This window comes from Apodemus sylvaticus, chromosome 7, assembly GCF_947179515.1.
Source record: "Apodemus sylvaticus chromosome 7, mApoSyl1.1, whole genome shotgun sequence".
Lineage (NCBI taxonomy): Eukaryota > Metazoa > Chordata > Mammalia > Rodentia > Muridae > Apodemus > Apodemus sylvaticus.
Genome location: NC_067478.1, coordinates 122,516,927 through 122,543,165, shown reverse-complemented (window position 1 = coordinate 122,543,165; position 26,239 = coordinate 122,516,927). Strand labels below are relative to the sequence as shown.

The following is a 26,239-nucleotide window of genomic DNA, read 5'->3' as shown; positions in this document are numbered from 1 at the left end:
AAGGGGTAAATTCTGCTTCTGCTTCACAGACTATCGCTGAACTCTTACTAGGCAATGTGTGAGGTATCGAGGGCATGAGGAAACATCCAGATCAAGAGGGCATCCATCATGTGCCAATGCTGACAGACATGTGGTTACCAGAAAAAGACTTTCAGTATCTCCTGAGCATAGATACCACTCACATAAATTCTCTTAATGCCTTTGGAAAATGGAGCTATTCTGCCTCTTGGGGTGGGCAACTACTGTCTCTGGCACAGTGAAGCAAGAACCCAGAGAGAGTTTACTTCCAGCCATGAGGTCAGTAAGAGATTGTGAGAGTCAGAAATGGGCATCTATCTCACCATCTTGGACATCTTGCTTGAATGTCCTTGTGCACAGTGTGTCCAAGAACAAGAGGCAATCTCCTCAGCAGTGTATGATTTAGAAAGGATGAATTCAGCTAGCCTGAGGGTCAGCTCAGGTCTCCCAGTGACCTCAGTCAGAGGCTCTCGATCATCACACCCATTAGTCAAGGGAGTGGCCACAGGACCAGCCGTGCCAGCTGCAGTGCCACAGAGGATTTCACTATGCATAATGCATGTCTGCAGCTTTGGTTCCCCTGCCCTGGCTGAGATCTCAGCTCACATTTCACTGAGTATGACACTGGGCATGCAAAGAATAGAACAGAGCCTTTGCTTCTTTCTCCCAGGAACCAACTCTCAGAGTTGCACACAATTCCAATTTACTGCCTTGGATTTTACAGAAGCGTAGCCTACAGGTGTGATAGTCCACAGTAGCCAGTTCTTAGGACTGAATGCTTACACTTTCTTTGGAAACAAAACAAAACAAAAAACATAACTCAAAGTTGTCAATCCACAAAAGGTCTGCATTTCATCTACCTCCTTTCTAGGTCTCTTCTTGGTCTCCTTTGCTCTTTTGCTTTTAGAGCTGCTTCTCAAAACATGAGGTTCCTGAGGTAGAGTTAAGCATTGCCTGCTGAGCTACAGAGAGCAGAAAAGGAAAGGCACAAACCCATAGATTCTCTTCCCATAAATGTCTTCCATTTTAGTCGAGACATCTTAAGATTCAGAGAGATTTGGGAGTCCAGCGGCCAAAGCGAGACTGTAGAAACAGTTTTGGTCCAAGCAGGACGCGGGGCAAGATTCTTGGCACACAGGCCACTTTCAAGTCAGTTAAATACTTTGCAGACTTTAATATGAAGTGAACACAAAATGAAGGGTGCCTCAGTTTCCCTTCTTTCTTTAGCAGTCCTTTTTGAAGAATACCCCAGGGTGTAATGTAGAAGCCACCAGTCACAACTATATACTGGATGAGCACCCTGTGACTAACAAGAGACCACATGAGAAGCTGAAATTTAGACTTGAAATAAGACAATATAATAAGGCAGTCCTTCTTTGGAACATATTCACAGTCACTTTGGTCCAACAACACACCTGCATATGTATCTGTTAAATGCTTTTACCTTCAGCTAGCAATAGAAGCTGGACTAACCACAGCTTTTCTTCCCATTAATAAAGGAAACATGTTTGGTGGCTAGCAGAGTTCATAATTGTTGGGGTATTGAACATTTCCTACATGTCGTCAGAAAAACAACACACGTATTCTGATGTCCCTGGAAGTCTGTTCAGTTCCTGAAGATGTGAGACCACTGAGGCTCTCCTCCATGCCCAGTGGACATGAACTCATTACTTGGAGCAATTTAGGACACCAGCCTCTAAGGACCCCGAATAGGACTTGGGATCTCTACAGAGCTAGTATAGAGGAGCTGTGCTCCAGGTGCATCATGAAACAGACCGGGAGAACCTTTCTTGCCCCTTGTAGAAATTGGTCTGAGCTCTGGATTGGCACCCACACTCTCCTTCCCGCTTTCCTGACTCAGATTGCCTTCAAATGAGTATTCACTCATTAGTTACAAATGTGGGCTCCTCCCAGGTAAGGTCTGTTTCCATCATCTTCCCATCCTGTGGGTTCTAAATCACAGCACCAGCCCTAGAATCACTGAGAAGAGGGAAGCTCTCCCTGGAGCTATTCCGAGGCAAGAAGTAAGTCCACATGGATGCTCTGTAGTTCGTTTCCCCGTTAGTCTCTGAGGACCCTGATCCTCTAGGTCAGTGATTTCCAAACCTTGCAGATCATTGTCACCCAGGGACACTTTAAATATCCATGTTCTGTGTCCCCACTTGGCTGGCATTCTAATTCTGAGGGTTACAGGAAGGCAGGGAGTGAGGACGCGGAAGGCAGGGAAAGGAGCCGAAAATTGCTCACTCGGGCATCTTGCTTCACAGCTTTCCACAAATGTGATTTATTTTTTATTATTCATTACAAAGAGTTAATGATATAATTACCCAAAAGCAATTAGATACAGGATGGAAACAAAGTGCTTAAGGGGCTGGGAGGCAGGCTTGTTGAAAAGGAGAATGGGGCAATCAGACAGCTTCATGGTGGATTCTGCAAGGGACCTGAGCTTCCAGCTTCACAGGAAAGCGGGGAGAAGGATCTGTGTCAGGGACTGATGCTGTCCTTTTCTTCATCCTACCTTCAGTCTTTAAGATCTATGTGGACACTCGACCACTTGACCACTTGACCACCATCTTGGTCTCTGGTTTCCCTTCAGCTGCAGTGTAGTCATAGCAGAAGGTATGAGTCTTTAGGAAAATGGGACCACTTTCACTGCCAGGCAGTGTTGTAGGCAGTAGGGACTCTGTGGTGAGTGCATTCAGGGCTTATGTCTTCTGAAGGAACTTTGTATGCCTGTGGGAACAGATGTAACTAATAGATAAATAAAGCTGTTACAGCTTATAGCGAATTTGAAGGGCACACACAAGATCCTGTAACAGAGATGAAGGTGTGTTAGAAACAGACTCAACTTCCAGAAAGGAACATGTGAGCTAGGTATGCTGGTAGTTGCCTGTATTCCTGGCACCGTGGAGGTCTTGAAGCAGTGATGGTGAATTCAAGGCAACTCTATGCTGCAGAGCAGAACCCCATCACCACCAATTAACTAAGCAAGAAAAAGAAGAAAGCGCCAACGGCCACGCAGCCTGGTGTACCTGGGTGCTGAGCTTATATAACTGGCTGATATGTGAATTTCAGGAAGCAATTAACTCAGAGCTGTGTGGCTGGGCTGCAGGCAGTGTGCTGGCAGCCTGTGTTCTTTCTGGTGGATTTAAAAGGGCTTCTGTTCCCAGGTCTTTTCCTGCTCTCACAGGCTGATTGACTGCCTTTCTGAGCTTATATCCCTGCCATCTTCAAAATCAGCACAACTCACTGCCTCCTGCACAGACCATTTTCATTCCTGAGGACTTTGTGATTTCCTCAGTTTTACCCAGATAAACCAGGAAAACCACTGACCTTAAGGAGCTATATGTAAGCTCCACCTCCAGTTAAGGAATCTTATTCACCACACCCGGCCTATGAAGTACCCACAGCATAGGACAGTGTAGAATCCACATGCTAACAAGCATGAAAGTGGTGTGTTAAGGTGTAAGAGCCAGTAGCGGGGCTGGAAGGTGAGTCGAGGTTGGAAGCATATTGCGCTCTTGGAGAGGGCCCTAGTTCAGTCCCCAGCAACCACTGCAGGCAACTCAAGCTTCCTGCAGCTCCACGTCCAGAGGATCTGATGTCCTCCTCAGGCTTCCTCAGTGACCTGTGTTCATGGGCACATGCCTCCACAGAGACAAACACGAGTACACATAACTTAAAATTGATCTTTTTAAAAAGTAATTAGAGTGATGAAGAGTTCTGGGACCTTTGGATGTGGAGAAACTATTGGAGAAGAGAGGACACAATGTTCTACCTGGAGGGGCAAAAGAGAAAATCTACTCCTTGGTTCTGCCTGACCATCTGGGAAAATGACAGAGTATATCGGACAGTTCATATGGGAGCGCTTGAGACGACGGACTTTTGACTGCATCACCCTGACACCATCATTCCAGACCGTGGTAGACATCGCCCCTTTCTTGCTCACTGTGAGCCCACCCTCTGCATCACTTTCTTTCTTGCCTTTGTGCCTTCCTCAGTACAACAGACCTTTCTTAAGGAGTTATTCCACGCACGAGGCAGTGTGCTAGGCTCCCGGATCTTAAACTACAGAAGTCAGCCTTGACCCTCCAGAAGCACATAGTGCAGTGTGCTCTCCCGCAACCCTTGCTAGTCTAAGCCTTGTCTGTCATTCCAGGGTGGTTGTTCATCTTCTCCTGCATTTGAGGATCCTCTGTCACTCAACTCTGCTTACACAGACTGTATCACAGAAATGTAGATTTCATACTTGTTTGTTGAATTATGTAGAATGGCAGTTCGTAGCCATCAACATTATTTCTTGCCATAGTGGGGGTAGTGTAGAAGAAGTCTTGATTGGTAGGAAATTTGAAAGACAGTGGGAGTCTTCTCTTCCCTTTTGGAATGGCCTGCTCTCACATTTGGTCTTACTTTAAGCTTATCCTAAATTGTCTGTGTGTGACCCCATCTACACAAGTTCAGGCCTTGCCCTCTGGGTCTAATGCAATCCATTCAGAAACCTCTATAATCCGTTCAGTTCAGTTCACCATACATTGTTATTACTCAAATTGCTTGCTGTCAGCTTCACCTTTGTTCTTTAAAAACAATTCGTTAGTTCTTGTTTGATTGTTTATTTCTGTCTTTCTCCTACATAATACCACAGTATGTTGTATTTAGTAGACCCTTGATACAGCCATTGTTGAGTGACTATATTGATATGCTGAAAATCGAAACCCTCTTTCTCTTTGCCATACCTAGGGATCAGTACCCCACCCCTCCAAGCAGAATGCATTCAAACCAAAGGAGTCAGTTGTTGGGTGAAAGCAATTAGGAAACCTGTTTTATTCCCACCTTCTTCCTCCCAATCCTACAGATTCTGAGCGTTCAGCACTGTATGTGCCCATGGCTGAACACCAGAAGGCTTAGCAGCTGAGCACAAAACCTGTCTCCAAATTACACACACAAGCCAGGACCTCCTACTTGTTATGTTGTTAGGGCAGCATGGAACACAGCAAAGGTACACCGTGCTACAGGCTGCTGGCAGGGTCCTGCTTCAGCGCAGAGGAGGCTAAATGAAGAAGAACTGTGTTTTGCAGTGTGGCTCTTCAACAGCAGTGCCTGCCGCCTCTGGCTTCTCATCCCCACAGGGCGGCATATGCTCTATCTTGAGTGCCTTTTGGAAATCTACCCAGTCAAAAGAGATATGCTCATGCAGTGAGAATCTGACCAGAAATGAAAAGCATGTAGACCATAGGCAGATGTCCTCACTCACTCTTACAGCAGTACACAGAGAGACAAAAAGCACTGTCAGCCTCCAGCGAGAAAAGCAAGTAATCCGTTCCGTCTCCCCAGGCCCTGAGACCTTGCTGCCCTTCCCGCAGGCTGTCACTGTCCTCCTACTCCAGCCTCTGAGAGGGCTCTCCTGGCCACCCACTAAACTTAGCATCCGTGCCCCTTAGTGCACTGTGCGTTTTCCTCAAGAATTAATCACTTCTAGGCATTTTTATAGTAACCCATTGTCATCCTGTCTTATTCGATGACTATGCCTTGCAGTTTTTGAAAACAAATCTTTTCTCTATAGGATAGAGTCTAACACATAGATGCTAGTGTCTGTAGCATGCCTGTGCTGGCCAGATTTTATCAAAGTAACATGTGACCCAGGCATTGTCCATCTAGTTCATTTCATTTTTGATCCATGCTTGTTTGGAGGATGCGTGTGGTTAAGCAAATGTCCCCACCTCTACGTTATCACCCCCTGAGTAGAATGCTTAGCTTTGACCTACCTGTGAGCCTGTGGGACCGCTCTTGCCTCTAGATCCCCAGTCAGAACGTCACAGAAGGCCAGAGGTTTCCCATAATGCTGTGCACATCTGCCTCTGGTGCACTTGGTATCCTGACAGCTGTGGCTCTTGGACCACCTCCCCTGCCTGCCCCACCCCCACTCCCATTTGCTACTTTGCCATTTTAAGATCAGACTCCCTGGCTCTGTGTTGTCCTGGTGTGCTCCAGCCTTGTTGTGCCAGCCGGGGGATGAGTCTAACCCTGTGTCTCCTGATAAGGACACTGAATGGGACCCCCATATCTGCCACTTAGCTGCTCCTCAACAACACCAGTAAAGACAAGAAGAGACACTCAAAACTCCAGGATTCTCAATTCCCTTTCATTGCAGGAGTCTTTCTGATTAGTGAAACTCTAGCTGTTACTTCTTGATTTCTAAGAATATTTGGGGGCTTTCCCCATAAGTTCACACTCGTCCCTGAGGAGATATAGGCAGTTGGTGCTTGCTGTAGAGACAGAGATTATATTCTTTAGTGGCGGAGCCACTGGTAAGATGCCCTCCCCCAGCTGAATAATCCTACCACCCACGCTTATGCAGGCAGTCCTAGGGAAACGCAGTGGGTCACACTAAACACACAGAAAGGGCATAGTGATAGCAAGGACATTGTGGGGAAGAGAGAGGGAGCCTTGAGGGAGGGGGCTAGAAGATAAGAGAATATGCTCAAAGTGTATTATATGTATGAGACCAAAGTTTGAAGGACTAAATATTTAAAGATACTTAGGACTTTTCCATCAACACAGGCAACAGTAGAAATCGGCCAGAGCGTAAGGACCTATGAGGGGCAGGTAATGAGCAAAGGGGGTCAGGGCACTGAGAGCAAAGGCTTCTGGGTTAGTGTGAGTGTCAGGTGTGGGTGGGGAGAGAAGGAGAGAGAGAAAAGATGAGACTGAAAGATGGCTCCAGGTGACAGAAGTTACAAACCTAAGCCTCACCAAGACTGGCCAATAGCCTTTGTCTGGAAAACCATTTGCCCCATAGCAAAGTCTGAACAGAGAAAGAGAGATCTGCTATCAGAATATTGTCTCTATTTCATTTAGTTTTTCAAACACTGCAACTCTTGAAATGGTCTGTCAGCTTCTTAGGTCTGTTAACGCAGTACGAGGCCAGGCTGGTCTGCCCAGCAAGCTCCAGAGCTAGCCTGGTCTATAAGGAAGATCCAGGACAACCAGGACTACATAGAGAGAACCTGCCACAAAACTCAAAGCCAAAACCCAAAAAGAAAAGAAAGAAAACATGAGCCAGGCGGTGGTGGCGCACGCCTGTAATCCCAGCACTCTGGGAGGCAGAGGCAGGCAGATTTCTGAGTTCGAGGCCAGCCTGGTCTATAGAGTGAGTTCCAGGACAGCCAGGACTACACAGAGAAACCCTGTCTCAAAAAAACTAAATCCAAAAAAAAAAAAAAACAACAACAACAAAAAAAAAAAACCCCATGATTTGTGAATGTTTATTTTATTCCTTAGAGTGTTGCCTATGTGTGTGTGTGTGTGTGTGTGTGTGTGTGTGTGTGTGTCCTGTGTTTGCCTAGTACCTGTGGAAGCCAGAGAAGTGTGTCAGTACTGGGAGTTGAACCCAGATCCTCTGCAAAAGTAATCAGAGCTCTTGACCACCTAGCCATCTCTTCAGCCCATAATCAATTCTTCTTTACGTGTAATCTTCCCAGGATGTGTTTCCAACCACACCCTGGAATGGGTGAAGGGTTGTGTGCTTACTCGCAGAGATGCCCTCGTGGGCTTTTAGTGTTTTTTTTAAGACCTCCCAAAGTTTATAAATTTCGTACGCTACAGGGCCATCAGAGGGCCACCCTAATGCTGAGGCGCCTACACGCCTTAGGAGCCAAGCACTCTGGATTAATCCCACTGGTTTTCATTCTTTGGGAACTAGTTCAAGTACGAACTCGTGGACAAGCACATTCTTTTTACTCAGACAAGAGGAGGGACTGCATTAGAGCACACATGAGGAACAGCACCAGAGCTGTCCCGTGGACCCAAGTGGCTCAGGCCCTGCAGCAAAGCCATGACAGGAAAGCTGGAAAAGGGAGGCTGGAATGAGTGTTCAAGTGAAGGGTGAGAGTTTCATCAGAATTGGGGTTTTTACCTGAGAGAATGAGAGTCTCATAGTTAATAAGCTGATATGTCTTGCTATATGCTTAGGTATTCAAGGAAATTGTTTGAAAGTACGACTTGAAGTAACGAGTGATCTAAATTAAAGTCATGCGGGTGGTGGAATCCTTGTCCTGTGAGTTTTTGCTCTACACAGTGTGATCACGCATGAGCGCCCCGGTTTGTCAGGAAGGAAGGTGAAGACGCTTATGGCTTCTCTTTTTCTTTTAAGGAACTTTCCGTTATACTCCGCTGCCAGTCGCAGTCTCCTCCCCTCCCCCACCCTCACGCCCCATTCATTTTCAAGAAACCCCACGCTTTCGTTTGCACTGCAGAAAGACAAGCCAGACCCAGACTATTCACAAAAGAAGAGCACAAACATAGTCTGCATTTTTGTGCACTGCTGCCTGATTTTCCATGACTCGGACATGGAATGGGCGCACGGTTCAGAGCATAGCGCTTTCCCTCAGCTGACAGACCCACGGAGGAACACGACAGCCTTTTCCGCAGCAGCCGCCCCACTGGTTCTGACACTTTGCCCTTGGCTTTCTTAGTTTTTGGTCAAAGAACGCTTTCCGTTTAGGCCCAGGATGCTCCTTACGTTACCAAAATCGATGAGTCAGACCAGCTTTGGGAATGCATAGCAGGTCATCCTCTCAGTCTGCTAAGATTACAGAGGAAGGTGCCAGCGCCGCACACTTGAGGGGGCAGGGCAGCAAAGCGGAGGTCAGAAGCTCCCTGCTGCTTAGGAAGTAGGAGAAGGCAGACAACGGAGGTTTCCACCTCCTCCTTAGGTTCTAGGGCATCACATTGTACCGCATTCACTATCCGGAACAGTTAGTGTTCAGGGTCAATTTGACAGTCAGATGGACCGATGAGCATGCTCGAGGGCTCAACCGCATCAACCGGCATGGGAAGATCCATCTTCCTGGGCCAGAAATGCTGGCAGATGTAATTGTGCATGTGTCTGTCTGTCCGTCCCCCTCCCCCTCCCCCTCCCCCTCTCCCTCTTCCCTCCCCCTCCCTCTCCCTCTCCCCTTCCCCCTCCCCCTCCCCTCTCTTCCTCCTCCCCTCCCCCTCTCTCTTCCCCCTCCCCTTCCCCTCTCTCCTCCCCCTCCCTCCCCTCTCTCCTCCCCTCCCTCCCTCCCCCCTCTCTCTCTCTCTTTCTCTCCCTCTCTCTCTCTCTATCTCTCTGCTTCCTGATTGGAGATGCAATGGTAAGAGAGGCTTGAAGTCCTGCTGCTTCAAGCAAAGCAGAACAGTAGACAGACTCCAGGGCCAAAGGCCAGAGTTCAAGGCCACTTCCTGAAGACGGCAGACTCCAGTCCACATAGTGCTCCCTGCACCTGAGTTCTAAGCAGAAGTCTGATCATCATCAGGCCCACATCTACAAACACCAGGGCCCTGTTTCCTCTTTACTGATCCTTTTAGGTTAGAGTAAGCCTCAAGACTGTATGGCTTCTGTGCTGGTTAGTTTAAAATGTCAACTTAGAGTCATCTGAGAGGAAAACCTCAGTTGAGGACTTGCCTGGGTCAGATTGCCTGGGGATGTGTGTAGGTGATGGATGACTTGACCATCCCTAGGAAGGTGGTCCTGAACCTGCGTCTGAGCTGGGTAGGAGCCGGCCGGCAAGCCAGTTAGCAAGCGGCCTCCTTTGTGGCTCCTGCTGCCTTTGACTGTGAAGTGAATTCCTTCCGTGGAACAGCAAGCAGGCTTGTCTTCCTTCCTGCCTCAGCCTCCCTCAGTGTCCTTGTGGCAGAGAGACCTGTTGGTTTCATGAGCCGCATTGATAAATGCTCAAGTCATAGAACTCTGTGATGGGCTGTTGTTGCTATAGAAACTTTTTAAGAAAAAAGAAAAAGAAAAACCTAACCTTGTGATGGCCACATAAGAAAAACTGTAAGAAATTAGATTTTTCTCCCTTAGAGAAAAATGGGGCTGGAAAGCTGAAGTCTCTCCACAGCCTCCTGAAAGATTTGTATGAACAATTTCCATGCCTCAGCTACTGGGCAGAGAGCCGGGGGTCTCTGAAATGCAAGAATAATGTTTTCCTGTGAAAAATCAAACACATCTATTCCTTTTCAAAGCCTTTTCTTTAATTATTGAGGAGATGGCCAGTGTATGAGGCAGTGTTGTTCTCAAGCACACAGAGGTTATATGCATGCAGCATCTTGCTTTCAGAAACAAAACAAAACCTCACATCCAAGCTCTTTTCAAGTGCATGCCTATGAAAACTGCCACTTCCTCCGCAAAGTTCAGTCTCTGTGACTCAATGTCGGCTTTTTCAGCCGCCTCAGCTGGAAGATTCAGGTGAATCCCAAACTGTGATGAGAGAGATCAGAGCACAGTTAAAAGAAGCCAGACACTGGGAATGAGAAGTGTTCACACACATACAAAGAGAGATCGCATCTGCCTGGGACCGGATTGGCGCTGTCATAAAGCTATGAATTTGCGAGGAATGGATAAAGGTCATTTGAAGAAAAAAAGAAAACACTTCTCTTTCTATTGCCAAAGGTAGTGAGGAAAATGGCACCTGTAGCACTTGCTCTCGTGGGGGGAATAACATTACTAAATGACATTGAAAGTTTAAAAATATAAAAAGGAAGAGCTGAATTGATACGTGCTAGCTGGGTGAATTCAGATAATGGAAAGTGATCTGAATTGATGCAAGGATGGATCAAGGGTTGTCAAATTGTTCCTCCATCTGACTGTGTGTGTATATATATATTTGAGTTCTGACTATGTTGTCTTTGATGGAGAAAATGATAGGTTTGCATTTTGATAAGTATCCACAGATGAAGCCCCACTGTCTTTCTGATCCAGCAGCATAAAACTGTCAGGTCAAAAGCAATTCCCATGCGTGACCTTAATTTAACAAATGATTAGGCCCAATACTGGTGCTTTATAATATCTTTGGTTTTTATGATCAAGTACAACACTATTTGAAACAGGTCTCTCTCATCCTTTGGATTCTGAAAGAGCTATGTGCTGTAGGGATTGTCACTGAAGTTATCCATGGCATCCACTTCTCTGTAAGGCTCCCCTGAGCTAGGTTTTGTCCCCTAAACAGTATTTGGCTATATACCTTTACTTATTTAGGAATAAAGCCTTACCAAAAACAATGTCTGAGCCCAGGGCCCATAACTATTGGTGTCTCATAACTCCTGTCCCTCATAGCTTGGCCTCTTGCCTGTTTCTTCCACTTCAAATGGGTGTTCAAGTCCCTATTGCTAATGGTGGCATCCCACCAATCTACTCCAGATCCAGGCAAGTTCTTTGCCTTCCACTTAGAGTCTGAAGAAGGGCTTAAACAGTGTCTCACATCACTCACTTTGCTAGAGAAGAGGAGGTAAGCAGGGGTGAAGGGGAGGGAGCACAAGATCAAGGGAGAGAGTTAGGCAGAATAATGAGATCATCGACTTGAACGGTTTAACTATTCAATCTCCAAAATGCCAAGGAGTATGCAAACCAGATGGGGACATTTTGAAAAGGAATGGCCAGGCAGCAGCCTTCCCTGTGAGTTCCTCCAGCTGCTGTGTTCTCTCCTTCTGGCCAGCTTAGGCCCTAATCACTATCAAACAGGACTCGCCCCGCCTCAGGTGATAGTGCACTACTGGAAGAGGCTGCTCACTTCCCCCTCGATGCCTTCAGCTGTTCATCTGCTCTACCTCACTCAGCCCCCATCACTCCTTAAGTCTCAACTGTCCTGGGTTCACCCCATCCCTTTGCTCTTCTCCTATCTGTCATCTCGGCAGCGGCCAGGCCTTCGGTGAGCCTACTCAGTGCATCGAGGACCCAGGCCTCTCTCCTGACTAACCACCCTGAGCATTTAGCCAGCAAAGGGGTACAGCTACTCCCACACCCCACAAACATCCCATACTCAACATGCCCGAACTTGAGCCCATCTTGCCTGGCTGCCACCCACCACTGGAGTTGTGAAACGCAATCCTCTCCCTGAATTCCTTTCCTCAGTGAATGAGTCCAACTTCTATCCAGGCACTAATCCAGAATCTGGATTTAGGCTTAACTGATTCTCTCTCTCTCTCTCTCTCTCTCTCTCTCTCTCTCTCTCTCTCTCTCCCTCCCTCCCTCCTTCCCTCCCTCCCCCCTCTCTGTGTGTGTCTGTGTGCTCACTCCAGTGTGTAGGTCACAGTGCATGGTAGAGATGCATATGTGTGCTTGTGCAGGTGGAGGCCAAAGGAAAACCTAACGTGCAAAGCCTCAGGCGCAGCTCCAGGGTCTCATTGGTCCAGAGTTCGCTAATTAGACCAGGCTGCTCCGCTCAACAGTGCCAGTGCCGGCATTAGTAGGTAGTACCACCATGCCCAGCTTTGTCACATACATGCTGAGGATTAAATTTGGTCCTCGGGCTCCCAGAGTGAGCTCTTTGCTGACTGAACTGTCTCCCCAACGCCTGCTGAAACTTTTATTAGGATCATATTTTGTCATCTATAAAATGTATATATTTCTCAAAGTTGCCAAAAGGAACTTATAATCATAGTAGCTGGTGTTACTGGGAGATTTCTATGTGTTAAAGGCTATTTAAGAATTTAATTTTGCATTAAGTTTATGACAACTATGATTGGAGACCCTGGGCACTGACCCTGGGACCTCGACATGCTAGGCCACCTTCCTATCACTGAGCCACATCTGGGCATTTTAAAGATGAGAAGACCGAGGTAGAGAACTGTGAGATGTCACAGTAGGGTGTGCTATGGATGTGGGAGCCCTGATTCAGTGAGACAGCTAGATGTGCTTCTGTGGAGTACCATTCTCCTTCCCTCTGCATTGTCCTCAGAACTCTGAAAGGCACCCAAAGGCTACATTCAGAAAACAGCTGAATGGTGAAGTTAGGACAGACTGAAGTGTTTGCCCCAATCTGGTCCAAGAATACTTTGGACGCCAGATGTGTGAGGGTTTTTCCACATATACCAACTGTATTTTTCTATTTTTCATTGCTATAATAAAACACTCAAGGCTGGGTAACGTAAGAAATGAAGTTTATCCAGCTCACTTTTGGAGACTGAAAGTCCAAGGTAAAGTGGAACTTGGCCAGCAGGAAAAGCCAGACTTTCTCTTTTTATCACTAACCCCTCCTAAGATTACACAGGAGAACTATATTTGTATCTTCTGCAGGCAAAAGCCCCATTGGCCTAATTATTACAGATCAAGCCCTACCTGTTATGTCGTCAATGTCCCATTATCTCTTAGCACTAGAGCATTATATACCAAGCTTCCAAGCCAAGAATCCTTAGGGCATAACTATGGTACCAACCAAATCTCCACTTGAAGCTGGTACCAGTCACCACAGGCTAAGGCTCAGACCCACAGACCACCTCCCAGTTCAGATGCTAGTCACAAGACTGAATTGTGTCCTAGGTTTTGAGATGACCTGATTCTGAACTAGAGTTCATTTAGGTTGCTCGAGTCCAGTAGCCCATTCGATCCCAACAAACATATATACCAACCTCTTATGGAAGCTGTTATGGAGGGTAACGCAAGCAGGACAGGCATCCTCAGAGAGAAAGGGAGGGAAAGTCCTGATTCCCTGGGCATGACAACCTCTAGGGATCACCACAGTATTAGCTGTCTGAAAACTCTCTAAATCCTGGCAGTCTGGTTTTTATGAACACTTCATTATGAATATTTAACTTATCAAATAACTAGCCATTTGTGCACATACAAGCCTGCAGCCCTCTCCTCTTCCTAGAGTTTAACGGGGACTAGATGTATTTTTATTGTATCACAGTATCACACTTACATTTATTAATATTCTATTATTTGCCACAGTCTGAATTGTAAATTTTATACACATTGCCACATTGAATGTCAGTACATCTACTGAGTTGAAATTTTTATCCTTGTTATGAATAAGGTAAACTGAGGAAGAGAGGGATTAAGCAAATACCACAGTGTTGCCTCTCTGGTGTCAATGTTGTAGAAAGTATAATAAAGACTTGAATCTAGTTCCTGATACCTTCCTTAGCTTGAGCTCTGAGTCAGAACAATAAATTGCCTCCAGAGGCATTAGAAGACACAAAATGATACTTTTAATCCTTGCTAGGGGACTGAAAAAGACCCACTAGCAAGTATAACTACAAGGTCATTAAAAGCACAAGGAAAGTCGAACACTGGCTGCAAACAGAATGGTGATCCCATACCTGCTCTAGGAGGGAGAGAGTTGTGCGTGCATTCCATGTGTCAGATGTGCGTGCCCACGTCCTGCTCTGCGGCTGCTCTCCACTCGAGATCTCTCTCTCTCTCTCTCTCTCTCTCTCTCTCTCTCTCTCTCTCTCTCTCTCTCTCTCTCTCTCTCTCTCTCTTCATGATTTTGACCTCAGCCTCTTACAGCACAGGGTTTACAGATGTACACAAATGTGCACAGATGCACCTGGCTTTTTAAATGGGTGCTGGGGATTTAAACTCAGGTCTTCATGCTTGTGCAAGCTCCCTTCTCCACTGGGCATGTCCTCAGCCCAGGAGCGAGCTGTGAGCTGGGGTTGGATGCTATCAAACCAAGCATGGCAATCAGGGATCAGGGCTCTGGTCTGCTGAAGGAAGGATGCACCATGGCAGTGCATGGACCTAGCATTTTGTTCTCCAGAAATGCAGCCAGTGGATACATTGTTAATTACAAAGTGGTACAATGGAGAACTGTGTGGTTTGGGGGTGGGAGCCTAAGTCCCAGTAGCCCTAGTTCATAAGGTGGCAGCTGGTGTGTTTGTGTAGTGGTGGTGGTGGTGGTGGTGGTGGTGGTGGTGGTGGAGGGGGTACCTCCTGCTCATGTCTAAAAGTCAAATACAATAATCAGTGAGGGGACTTTTGAGGATCCTAAGGTTTTCAAGTTGAAGCTATGCCCCGGATATGTTAAGCAGACGAAGCAAGACACATCGAATGCGATGCAGAATGGAGGCTGAGGGATTTCGATTCAACCATGTTGGTCCTCAGAACAGTACATGGAGAGGCACTGTACTGTGTCCTTACATGGAGGCTGGTTCAAGAACCCCGGTAGCTCCCGAGACACAGCTCCCGAGACACAGCTCCCGCCGAAACACACACACACACACACACACACACACAGTCCTCATGCCCCCAGCTGACTGCTTTGACACAGAAAATTTGTTTCACTTTTGTTCATTAAAAAGATTTATTTTTCAGTATAGGTGGTTTTAATTTTTTTTTCTTTCCTCTTCAAAGAAGCTGGCCACACATGAAGAATTAGACACTGTCAAGTACAGAAATCAACTCCCATCCTGTAATTACCAAACTGAGCAGGTTACATCAAAGCTAGGGTATTTGTATTACCATGAGACAACATTTCAAAAACCACCTCTACTGCAGGCAGTATGGAGATTTGGTATCTCTCATTTAATGCCATTTAAATGATTGAGAAATACTTCCCATGAACACATGACAGGTAGTGGAGCTTTCCCAGAAAAAGTTTGCATCTTTTGGAAAACAAGGGGGCTTTTCTATTTACTCCTAGGACTCATTTTCTGGTCTAAAAGGCCTAACTTGCCTAAAGTACTGATTTGGAGGGCTTTTGTTTGTTTGTTTGTTTCAATAATAACAAAATACCTTTATAAACTTCTTCCTGTTTCACGGAACCAATTAGGTGATTCCCACTCAGACGTGTCTTTGAAGAGAAAAGAAACATAGGCTGCAGAGCTGAGGTCTTCCTCAGAGCGTCTGTCCCTGCTTCACAGTTCCTTACACTGATGTTCAGAGCGGAGAAAACACAGCAACACTCTACACTGAACTTGGATACAGTTGCTATAAGGAAAACATTTCTCCCAAAGTTTCAAATGGGTGACAGCATCAAGGCCAAGAAACATCAAAGGTGCTGTTGGGAGCTTTCAGGGACTGTGCCAAGCTGCCTTCTAAACACTGCCTCCCATTCTCATGTGATGCAGTTGAGGAGGAGCCTGACCCTGCTGGGTCCTAAAGGGCCCCTCTTGCTCTTGAATCCAGGTGATTGCGCCCAAACCAGCTTGCACATTGCAGCCGCCAGGTGTCCAAACATGACTCCCATAGAAGGTTCATTTCCACATCATTCCTTTGCCCTGAAGGGAGAATGGTAGCGATGTAATCTTGGGACCTCCCGTGGATAGCCATGCCAACTTGTGGAGACAACAGGAAGCCTGCTCTGTCTCTGCTGTGGCGAAGAGCTCTCACTCTTGAGCTGGAGTGTTCCTCTTCCAGAAAGGCTGCGGAAGAGCTGGGACAACTTGGAAAGTTGAAAAGGACACCAAAATGAATGTGTCTGCTTAGCTTTCATTTTCATTTATTCTTTAAAATTTTTAATTTGAATGCAGTTGTTAGCTTGTTTTTAATCTTTGTTTTAATTGGGAGTAGTTTGTTGCAAGCAACAGGCGCTGTCTTAAAAAGGTTCCGGTGAAGAAAAGATATAAAGTGTGTCCGTGACCAAGTGTGGAAAGGTAAATTGTAGGGATATCACTGAATCCCCCTAAGTGTTGGAAGCCAAGCCAGTATTGGGAAGCTGGAGACTTTGCTGCCTGTCTGCTCTCTCTTCCTGCCTTGCCCTCTGGGTCAGTTCCGTTCTCCTACATCCTGCAGATGAACCATGCTTTCTCTGTCTCTTCCTGTGTGTCACTAAGGATGACTGTCCTAGGAGACACAGACAGGAGACCAGCTGCCTTGGTCACTGTGGAGAGATACTATGATAAAGGAAACTCTTATAAAAGAAAGCATTTGAAGGGTGCTTGCTTACAGTTGCAGGAGCTTAATCTATCACTACACCATATCAGGGAGCATGGTGGCAGTTAGATGTGGTGACAGAGAAGTAGCTAAGAGCTACATCCTGATGAGAGAGAGGGAGAGAGAGAGAGAGAGAGAGAGAGAGAGAGAGAGAGAGAGAGAGAGAGAGAGAGAGAGAGAGAGCCTGGCATGGACTTTTGAAACAAAGTTATTTTGAATTATAAATATTGTAAAGGAAACTGGCAAGGAATTGTAGACAGACAAGAATGGCACCCTTAGATGGGGCAGTCATGAGAAAGACCTCTTCTGGGTCCATCCTCAGAGATGAAGGAAAAAGAAGGGCTAGCTGTGGCAAGAGAGGGGGTCCTGGGAGGAAGGACACGCGGAAGGGAAGGGGATGGATGCATTGAAAGTAAAATGATTGTTTCTGCTCCTAGCATTAAAAAGAAAGAGATGGAGAGAGGACAGGAGCAGGGAAGAAGGGAACCACAGAGGAAGGTGGGCTGCGGGAGAGAAGGGGGGAAGGAAAGGGAAGAAGGCAAAGGCTGTATGTTGATCTGAAGAGGACATGCCTTTCGTTACTACATGGACAACAGGAGTCAAGAGGACGTGAGGTAGAAGGTCAGATCCTCAGAATGCTCTGAAAGCAGAGAAAACTGGAAAGGAGGGGTGTGACTTAGAGCCAGATACTGGGAAAGGAAGGACTTTTAAGACCTACTGACGTCCCTAAGCCACTAAGAGTAGAAGGCTGGTGTGAAGCTGAGACTTTGACATTGTGTTTTGAAAACACGGAAGGCATCAATAGCCATATTTGGGCAGCAGACAATGAACAGACAATCCTGGTTCTTTCTCTCTGTCCCATACGTTTGCAGATGCTGACCACCACTTTGGAACAAGTCTAATTCCCACCAGTGCAGAAAACAGCAGCAACTTCTTGAAGCATCTGTGCTTTCTCCTCTTCTCCAAAACCTTTCGGCTGTGCCATAGGCGGTAACAGCTCTACACCTGGGCAGGAAAGGTCATCAGCCAGTGATGCTCACAAAGACAGGCTTCATTCATGAGCCTAGGCAGGGAAGCACTGGTGCCCGGTGTGCTGCCAAGCGCCCAGACCAATTGGATGCCCAATAACACTAATCACCAATTAGTCGGTGAATGCTTCCCTGGGCTAGAGCTGGGATGGGTTAGTGTAGCCATGAGAAGCTTGTCTCCCACTGACTTTTGAAATCATACTGAAGTAAAAAAAAAAAAAAAAACTCACATACTCAAACCAGTTGCCAAGAACAATACAAGGCAGAAAGTGCTAAAATCATCATAGCAGAGCCAAAAACTACGAGGGAAAGCAGGATGCCGTGAGCTATCCTTCCAGAGAAGCCTTTGGAGCTGGACCCTGCAAGCAAAGTGGGGGAGAACAGCGCCACGATTAGTGACATTTAATGCGCTGTGCACTCTGCTGAGAAGGACGTTTAGAGTTTAGGAGTAGGGCCAGCATGTTAGAGCATTTACTTTGGATTCACTTCCATATATTTTGGGCAAAAAGTGAGTCACCGATAAAGTATTTCTTGCACAAAACAGTTATTCTTTTTTCCTTCTAGCCTTTATAGAATATTGTGTTCTTCTTTGTGTTCGACGCAGCGGGTCCATCTCTGAAAGGCTCCTGCAAGTCCTTGCAGGGATTATGAGAACAAGCTGGGATGAGGGCATCATTATCATGGACTGGATCTGGAATGATAATATTTAATGTAGTAGTTGACTACGTGGGAAAGATATCTACTTTGAATATCTTCAAATAAATCTTAAAGTTAGCATACAAAATAGTATGTCTCATGATATTTTAACATACAGATACCTATATGTATAAATATCTGCATATATACATACACACATACACACACACACACACACACACATATATATATACTGAAATCCTGTCTTAATAATAAATAATCTCGTTTTTATTTCGGGTTTTGTAAAGAATGGTTATGTTTCGAGTTTTGTTGAAGCGATAAAGTCTCTTAGAGCTTGAGTCTTAAGAACCAAAGTTATGAACAAAATTTCCAGACATATCTGGTATATTTTCCCCAGCTGGTCTACCAACAGCAAAGCCTTCAACCAACTCACTCCCTACAATTTTTCTTAAAGGAGTGAAAGTTTGTGTCTAAGCTCCACACAGAAAGTGTGCCTTGTTGCCCCCGCCCATTCCTCCTGGCATGGAGTCAGTCACGATGAGCTTCTGCCTTTTGTGACAGTTTGGGATCAGCACAGAAGTGTATGACTACCTCCAGCCCATCACCGTGCTCCCCCAACCGCGCCCCCGCCCCCCCGCCCCCGTCGGTTTTGCCTCATTTTGATGACATCATCTTCCTCTTGGCTTCAGTTAAGGCTTTACACTGGTGTGGAAGCTAGGTGGGATGGGGGCTGGGCATGGGGAAGCTCCCCATAGCTACAGACTCCTTGCTAATTGATGTTTAGTGCGTAAAAGGGCCAGTGTCCTGGGCCTGAGACAAACACATGGCTGCTTTAGAAAGCAATTCAGCCACAGCAAGCATCATGGCTGGTATGTATGCAGTGAAGCGTTGGATCCAAGGCGCATGCTTAGAGAACTTAGTCAGGATGGACATCGTCAGTCCAGCAACATTAAGTAAGTCACAAAAGTCCATAGCTCTATAGGGCTAAAAAAGAAAGGGAGCTTTATAATATCTTTGGAAAAGGACCCAAATCTCCAGTTTCTTCTCTCCTTCAGTAAAGGATTTTGCTGATGATAAACTTGGAAATGACACTTGCAAGAGGAAATGTAAACCGGAGAGGAATCACTCTCCCCCTGAAGAGTTGTGATGAACTCAAATGTATTGTTCCAAGATCCCAAAGGGAAGTCACATGTGATTCTTTGGTCCAGTCTCTTTCTAGATCATCCCTAATTTCTATCAACAACTACATCTCTAATGGGCAGTAAGGAAAGCTCACATTCTGGGACCCTGGTAAATGTGCAAGCATGTGTACACACACACACACACACACACACACACACACACACACACACACCCTTCCAGGCAGTTACAGATTTTGATCTTGCATGCATGCCTGGTTAAGAGGGACAGGAATCCACTTGGGGGGACTGTGGCCTACGGAATGAATTGTTACCTTTGTGAGGTGCATCCGTCGTCGTTTCTAAGGCAGCACAGGAGACAAAGACTACATTTAGTTTGTGGGAAAGGATGGGGGCAGGGGAAGAAACAGAAACCAAAGGATTGTGCAATCATGGTGCTTTCAAATCCCTCCAGGAAGTTTATGTTTCAAGGCCTTTGGAAGAGTGAAGTGCAGCTGTTTAAAACAGAGCTGTTTACTGATGTGCCCAGTCCCTCATAAGTGCTCTTGGTACCACCTTTGCAGCCCCAAGGATGACGGGTCACTGCTTGTAGACTTATCTAGCCTAAGCAGGCTTGCGCCTACCCTAGCAGAGACCATATGTCTCAAAAGGTAAGGGGATGTTCAGAGAGGACTGAGGAAGGGGGAGGGCTGAAGAGCCACAGTCCACTGGATCCTAACAGAAGACAGTCAGGATTCCAGTGTGGAATGTAAACCAGACTAGACTTGTGTAGAAGGCCACACCCCAAAGAAGCCCTTCAGATGACCAGCCAGAGGGTGCACTCAGTATGGCATTTCACACACCAGCATAGCAATGTTGGATTTCTTGTGAAAAATTCAAAGTGCCCTTCGCAGTATCTCCTTTAAGCCTTGAATGACAGCGTGTGGCTTAGCACTATCTCTGTATAGTTAATAAATCCACTTACTGGTGGAGTGGCCTCTTGTCTCTTCTCTCTCTTATAATGAAGCTTCAAGACTGACACACGGAGATTTCTCCATCAACCTCTAACCAATGACGGCACCATTCTCTCCCTGTAGTCTGTCCTTACCGATGCCCTGGGCATGGTGGGCATCTTCATCCTGCTGCTCTTTCTTCTTGGATGCCTGGGCACACACACTGTGCCCAGAACAGTGTCTATGAGAGACACAGTGAAGGCCAAAAGGCGACCACAGCGTGTCAACAATCCAGAGGCCGAGTGCTGAGGCCAAGCTAGCCTGTGCTGGCCCATGCCTCACGGCCTTGCTAGCTTCTGGTTCAGAAGGGAGTCTCATTGTGTAGGCAGGTATGGCTACCTCACACCCTCTCTGCCTCAGCCTCCGGAGTGTTGGCATTGCAGATGTGCACTGCCACATCAGGCTGTTCCTATGTAAGTGTAATGCCAGGATCCACAATTTCTTATATGCTGAAAAGATTCAGTGACACTCTTCAATGGAATAGTAGTCTAAAAAGCCTTCAGGACTAAGTTGGCCATCAGTTGTGGAGCCCTGGCTCAGCATGTACGAGGCCCTGTTCAACCATTAACAATACCAGGAAGGGAAAAGGGGAAAAAGAGGTGGGGAAGTCAGGCATTCATTTTTATGCTACTTTTATCTAATGAGAGCCTTTCGTGCTTCTTTGTTTTTCTTGCTTTTAAGAACACTTTCCTGAAAAAAAAATACTTAAAATTTTACTTTGCAATAGGTTTGCATAAGGATAAATAAATGAATACTGTATATGTATTAGTTATTTGTGCTGCTGCTATGACAAAAGCAGTTTAAGGAAAAAATGGCATTATTTTGGCTCAGAGTTCCAGGGTTCAGTCAGTCGCGGCGAGGCAGAAATGACATCACTTAGCAACCAGCAGGTTAGCCTGTATTCCTGGTCACGAAGCAGAGAAAGACAACACTCGAGATCCCTTTGCTTTCTCCTTTTTATTCAGTCTAGAACCTTAATCTGTGAAAAGGTGCTGCCCGCATTCAGGGTATGTCTCCTGCTTCCGTGAACCTAATCTAAATAACCTCTTAAGTAGATATGGCCAGAGGCTCCTCTTGGGTAACTTGATACCCAGAGGCTCCTCTTGGGTGACTTGAGATTCTTTCAAGTTTACAAAGAATGCTAACGACAATAGTATACAAGAACATTCATACAGCTTAAAAGCTTACCATGTTCTTCCATATTCAAGTGAATTAGCACATTTTAGTGGACATTAAGGCTATAGTGACCCTTTGTACTGAAACTATCAGCCCTCAGTTGCAGGTGCATCTTGGAAATCCTCCCTCCACCTTGTCAATATAATAAACTGTGTTCTAGAACCTGCTGTTGTCTCTGCTTCCCTTCTGTCCCATGTCACCCAAGATACGTGAAGCTTACCTCAGCTTCTCTATTCTGACCTCCACCCTTCTCAGTTTAAACCACACCCTCACTACTGGTTGTTACCCACTTCCAACTCACATTTCCTTAGGTTCTAATTCTCCCTTTGGCAAATTAACATTGTGTTTTCTGAGACACTCTTTCACACTAAGGTTTTAATGATGATGTCCGTCTGTTCTCATCTGTCTTTGGCTGGAACCTTTTAGAGGCTCTATACCATAATTCAAACCCATGTGCCTGGAGAAAAGATTACTCCAGTAATAGAAGAAGTTTAAAGATGTGAGCTTTGAGCGCCATTTACATTCTAGCATCCCAATAGTTCAATCCATGTCTACTACATCTGTGTATTTGATGGATCTTGGTCAGGTGGCTATGATTGGAAACTTCTAGAAGATGGGATACAGCCTATTTCCAACACAATCTCTCCACAAAACTCTGTCAGTAGTGTCAGGCCTCATAGGGTTTGGAGTGTGTGTGTGTGTATGTGTGTGTGTGTGTGTGTGTGTGTGTGTGTGTATGTATGTGTATGTGTGTGTATGTGTGTGTATGTATATGTATGTGTATGTGTGTGTATTTGTGTGTATGTGTATGTGTATGTGTGAGTGTGTATGTGTGTGTGTATGCGTGAGTGAGTGTGGGTGAGTATGTATGTGGGTGAGTGTGTGTGTGTGAATATATTATGTGTGAGTGTGTGTGTATGTGTGTGTGAGTGTATGTGTGAGTGTATGTGTGAGTGTGTGTGAGTGTGTGTGAGTGTGTGTATGAGTGCATGTGTATGAGTGTGTGTGAGTATAAGTGTGTGAATGTGTGTATGTATGTGTATGTGTGTGTATATATGTGTGTATGTGTATGTGTGAGTGTGTATGTGTGTGTGTATGCGTGAGTGTGTGTGTATGTGTGTGTGAGTGTATGTGTGAGTGTATGTGTGTATGAGTGCGTGTGTATGAGTGTGTGTGAGTATAAGTGTGAGTCTGTGCATGCGTGTGTGTGTGTGTGTGTGTGTGTGTGTGTGTGTGTAGAACTGAACCTAGCATTTTATGCATGCTGCATGCTCCCTCCACCATGAACGGCGTCCCTAACCCTCAATGGGGCTTTAATGGCGTCTCTGTCTCCATGGAACCACACATCTCGCTTTCCATCCCCATCTTTAGGTATCCTCAGCTATGGTTAGTGGCTACCTTCTATCTCCGCTCCCTGGTGTTTACTGTTCTCTAGGCTTGGGCAGGAAATGACCCCTAAGATACTCTTTTTGTAGAGCACAGAAGTGAAATCTCTAGGCTAAGCTGGCAATGTGAGTCAACGTGAGAATCAGCTTTAGGTGTCTGACCCCCTCAGTATCCAGACATAGGTGGGATTTATCTCTGAGTCCGCCATGGAAGCACTTGCTTGAACTCCTGGCTTCACTACAGACTGCATGCGTGACCTAGTCACAATGTTACTGGGTCTTCAAACTCCCCTTTCTTGTCTAGAGAAGAGGCAAAGCCTACAGTGCTGGAAGAGCAGACAAAGGGTGTTGTTTTGAAGAGTAGGAGCTCTAAGATTTATTTACCTAGATGAAGCTCTTGCTAGGCTCACGATCTGGTGCTAAGGCCCTGAATAAATGACTGGTCGTGTTGTTATTTCCAGGACCAGTATATCAAAAGTTGCTCTTTCTGGGCCTGCTTCTGCAATCCTGGCGGCTCACAGAGAAAGTACGGGATGGGGATGGGCTGCATCCCATGGTGAGTGCAGGCCTGGTGAGGAGTGGCTGGAGAATCTGGCAGAACGAGTTTTTTTCTGGTTTCTGGTTTTTGCTTTTTCAAAGCAGTGGAAAATAAATCAAAGGTGAAAACGCAAACTTAGAAAAGAATGGATTCCATTGTTCTTTATGGGGGGAGGGCCCTTCATATGCAGCTCCTGCTGAAATAAATCACAAGCCATATGGCTGAGTCTGCTCCTGCCTCTTCCCTACCCTAGAACAGACAGCGGACACCTTGAGTCTCTGCTGGTGACAGGTTGGCTGCCATTTTTCTGGGAGCAAAGAAGACGGAGAGCAGAGAAGCTGGGAAAGCCCCCGTTGACTGAATTCTGTTCATAACTGGATGGACACCTGGAGGGACAGGGTTAGATTGCCTGGTTAGTAACCGAAGTCTCATCGACACCAACTTGAGCAGTCGGGAAGTCACTGTAAAGACTGCAGAGCAAGGCAGAGCTCCTCTCCACTCTGCTTCTGTCTTCTGTGACTCTACAGCTCGCTCCCAGGTTCATTAAATCACTGTGCAGCCAGCCTAGTGGCTCTGAGTCCACTTCCCACAAGGTCAGGTTGCTTTCCTAATAGAGTCAGCCATTGTGATAGGGTCACACTTACTCCCTCTCATCTCCCTCACAGCCACAAGCCACCTGTGTGTGGACAAGCCAGGCAACGGACAGAGGTGGCTGAAACAGGATTAGATGAGCAAAATGGCAAGAAATACAGCTCACATCCAGTCCTGCACTGCGTCCCGAATGTTCCCAATTCTACCACGCTTTACCTGAGGTCAAAGGCTGCCCTGTGCTCACTGCCACTAGCCATCTTCCTGCTAGGTGAATCTTGGTCCTAGACTGACTGACTGAAGTGTAACAGGATGGAAATGGTTGGCTTTGGGCCCAAACAGACCTACACTTAATAGCTGTGTGACCTGGAAAAGTGTTATCCCTATGAGCCTTGTTTCCTTATCTATAAACCGCATACCTAATGTATATCTAACGAGCTGTTAGGCAGATGTGGGGCAATAAAGTTATCATGCTTTAAATCCCTGGAATATAAAGTATATACAGTGCAATGAATTGCCTTTGCTTGATTCAGAGATATTCAAAAGGAAGGGAAGGGAGAGAAGGAATAAAACTTTCTGAAAAGCGTTTCAACCTTTATCCTGAGAAGATATTAAATAATTTAGGTCTGTGGGCAGAGCCATGGAAGCCACACTGGTGGGAAAAGCTCTGGCTTTAGAGATTAAGCAGCTATTGGTTCAGGGAACCAATGATCAACACTTTATGCCTTTGAAACATTTATTGGCATGGCTACACGGTTGTTCAAACCTGCTCCGTGGATGTGAGATTTGAAAAGTTCAGTCTGTTCACTGGGTTAGTGAAGGCAGTGCTTTGGCATTGTGAGCGGCACAGACATGTTGCTGTGGAGATGCACAAAACGTGCACAGAACATGTGCAAAACAGAAAGCCATGGACTCTTCTTATGAACTATAGTTATGCATTTACTACTGCGAACACTGCCAAATTTCATGTGAGTTATCTAGTCCTTTCCTGCGAGACTTTCAGCTTGGGAAACAGAGGCTCAGGCAAGCCTGGGGAGCGGCCAGCTCACAGCATTGCAATGTAAGCTTGGCTCAGCCTGGTCCCAGCACCTTTTCCCATAACACATACACAGTACTGTTTTCAACTTGGTTTTGTTACAAGATTTAATGAGTGTCTTGGTCTGAATAAGGCAACCTCACATAGGCTGAAATGTTGTAATGCTTGGTCCCTGATTAATGGAAACATTTGGGAAGGATTAGGAGGTGTAGCCTTGTTGGAGGAGGTGTGTTACTGGGAGTAATCTCTAAGGTTTCAAAAGCCCATACCAGGCTCTCTCTCTCTCCCTCTCTCTCTGTCTCTCTCTGTCTCTGTCTCTGTCTCTGTCTCTCTCTCTCTGCTGGCTGCCTTCAGATCAGGATGCAAAACTCTTAGCTACCTCTCCACTACCATGCCCATCAGCTTCCCATCATGATGATAATGGACTAACGCTTTGAAACTATGAGCAAGCCCCCAAATGAATGTTTTCTTTTATAAGAGTTGCTGTGGTCATGGGGTCCCTTTACAGCTGTAGATCATTAACTAAGACAGAACCAGAAGAAAAAGCTCTCCAAAAAGGTCTCCAGGAAAACGTGCACGTTGAGTGTCTCATTTAGTAAGGGCATGCCCACATAGCATTGTCCCTCCAGCATGAGGGGATTGAGGATAGTAACTATCCAGTCGTCCTAGATCTTAAGTGAGGAGCAAGGATCTGGGAACCCTGGATGTGGCAAAAGGCTGAATTCAGGCAGCAACGTTTTCTGACATCTAGCCCATCACAGGCCCAATTACAAAGTGATGGTATTATGGAAGTCAGAGATCTCCTTGGACCTGGGGGCTGTTCTAACTTAGTGGAGGCCAAAGAGGGTAAGGTTGAACCTGGGAAGGAATATAAAAAGAAGCTAGAAATTTTCTCATTCTTTAACCTTGTTGGTGTTTCCCAACTTGGTCACCATGTATGACACTTGGACTGTGTAGCTACCTTAGCATTTTATGTGTGTGTACATGAGACATTTTTCTTTATTCCAGAAGAAAATGTCTGTTTAGGTACTGTGACTAACTCCTTA

The 26,239-nt window shown here is 46.0% G+C and overlaps 1 protein-coding gene across 2 annotated transcripts in view; it reads left to right on the top strand.

Moving 5' to 3' along the window:
• Nucleotides 1–26,239, top strand: part of Maml2 (mastermind like transcriptional coactivator 2) — a 318,636-nt gene that overhangs the window by 199,942 nt on the left and 92,455 nt on the right. The window lies entirely within an intron of this gene.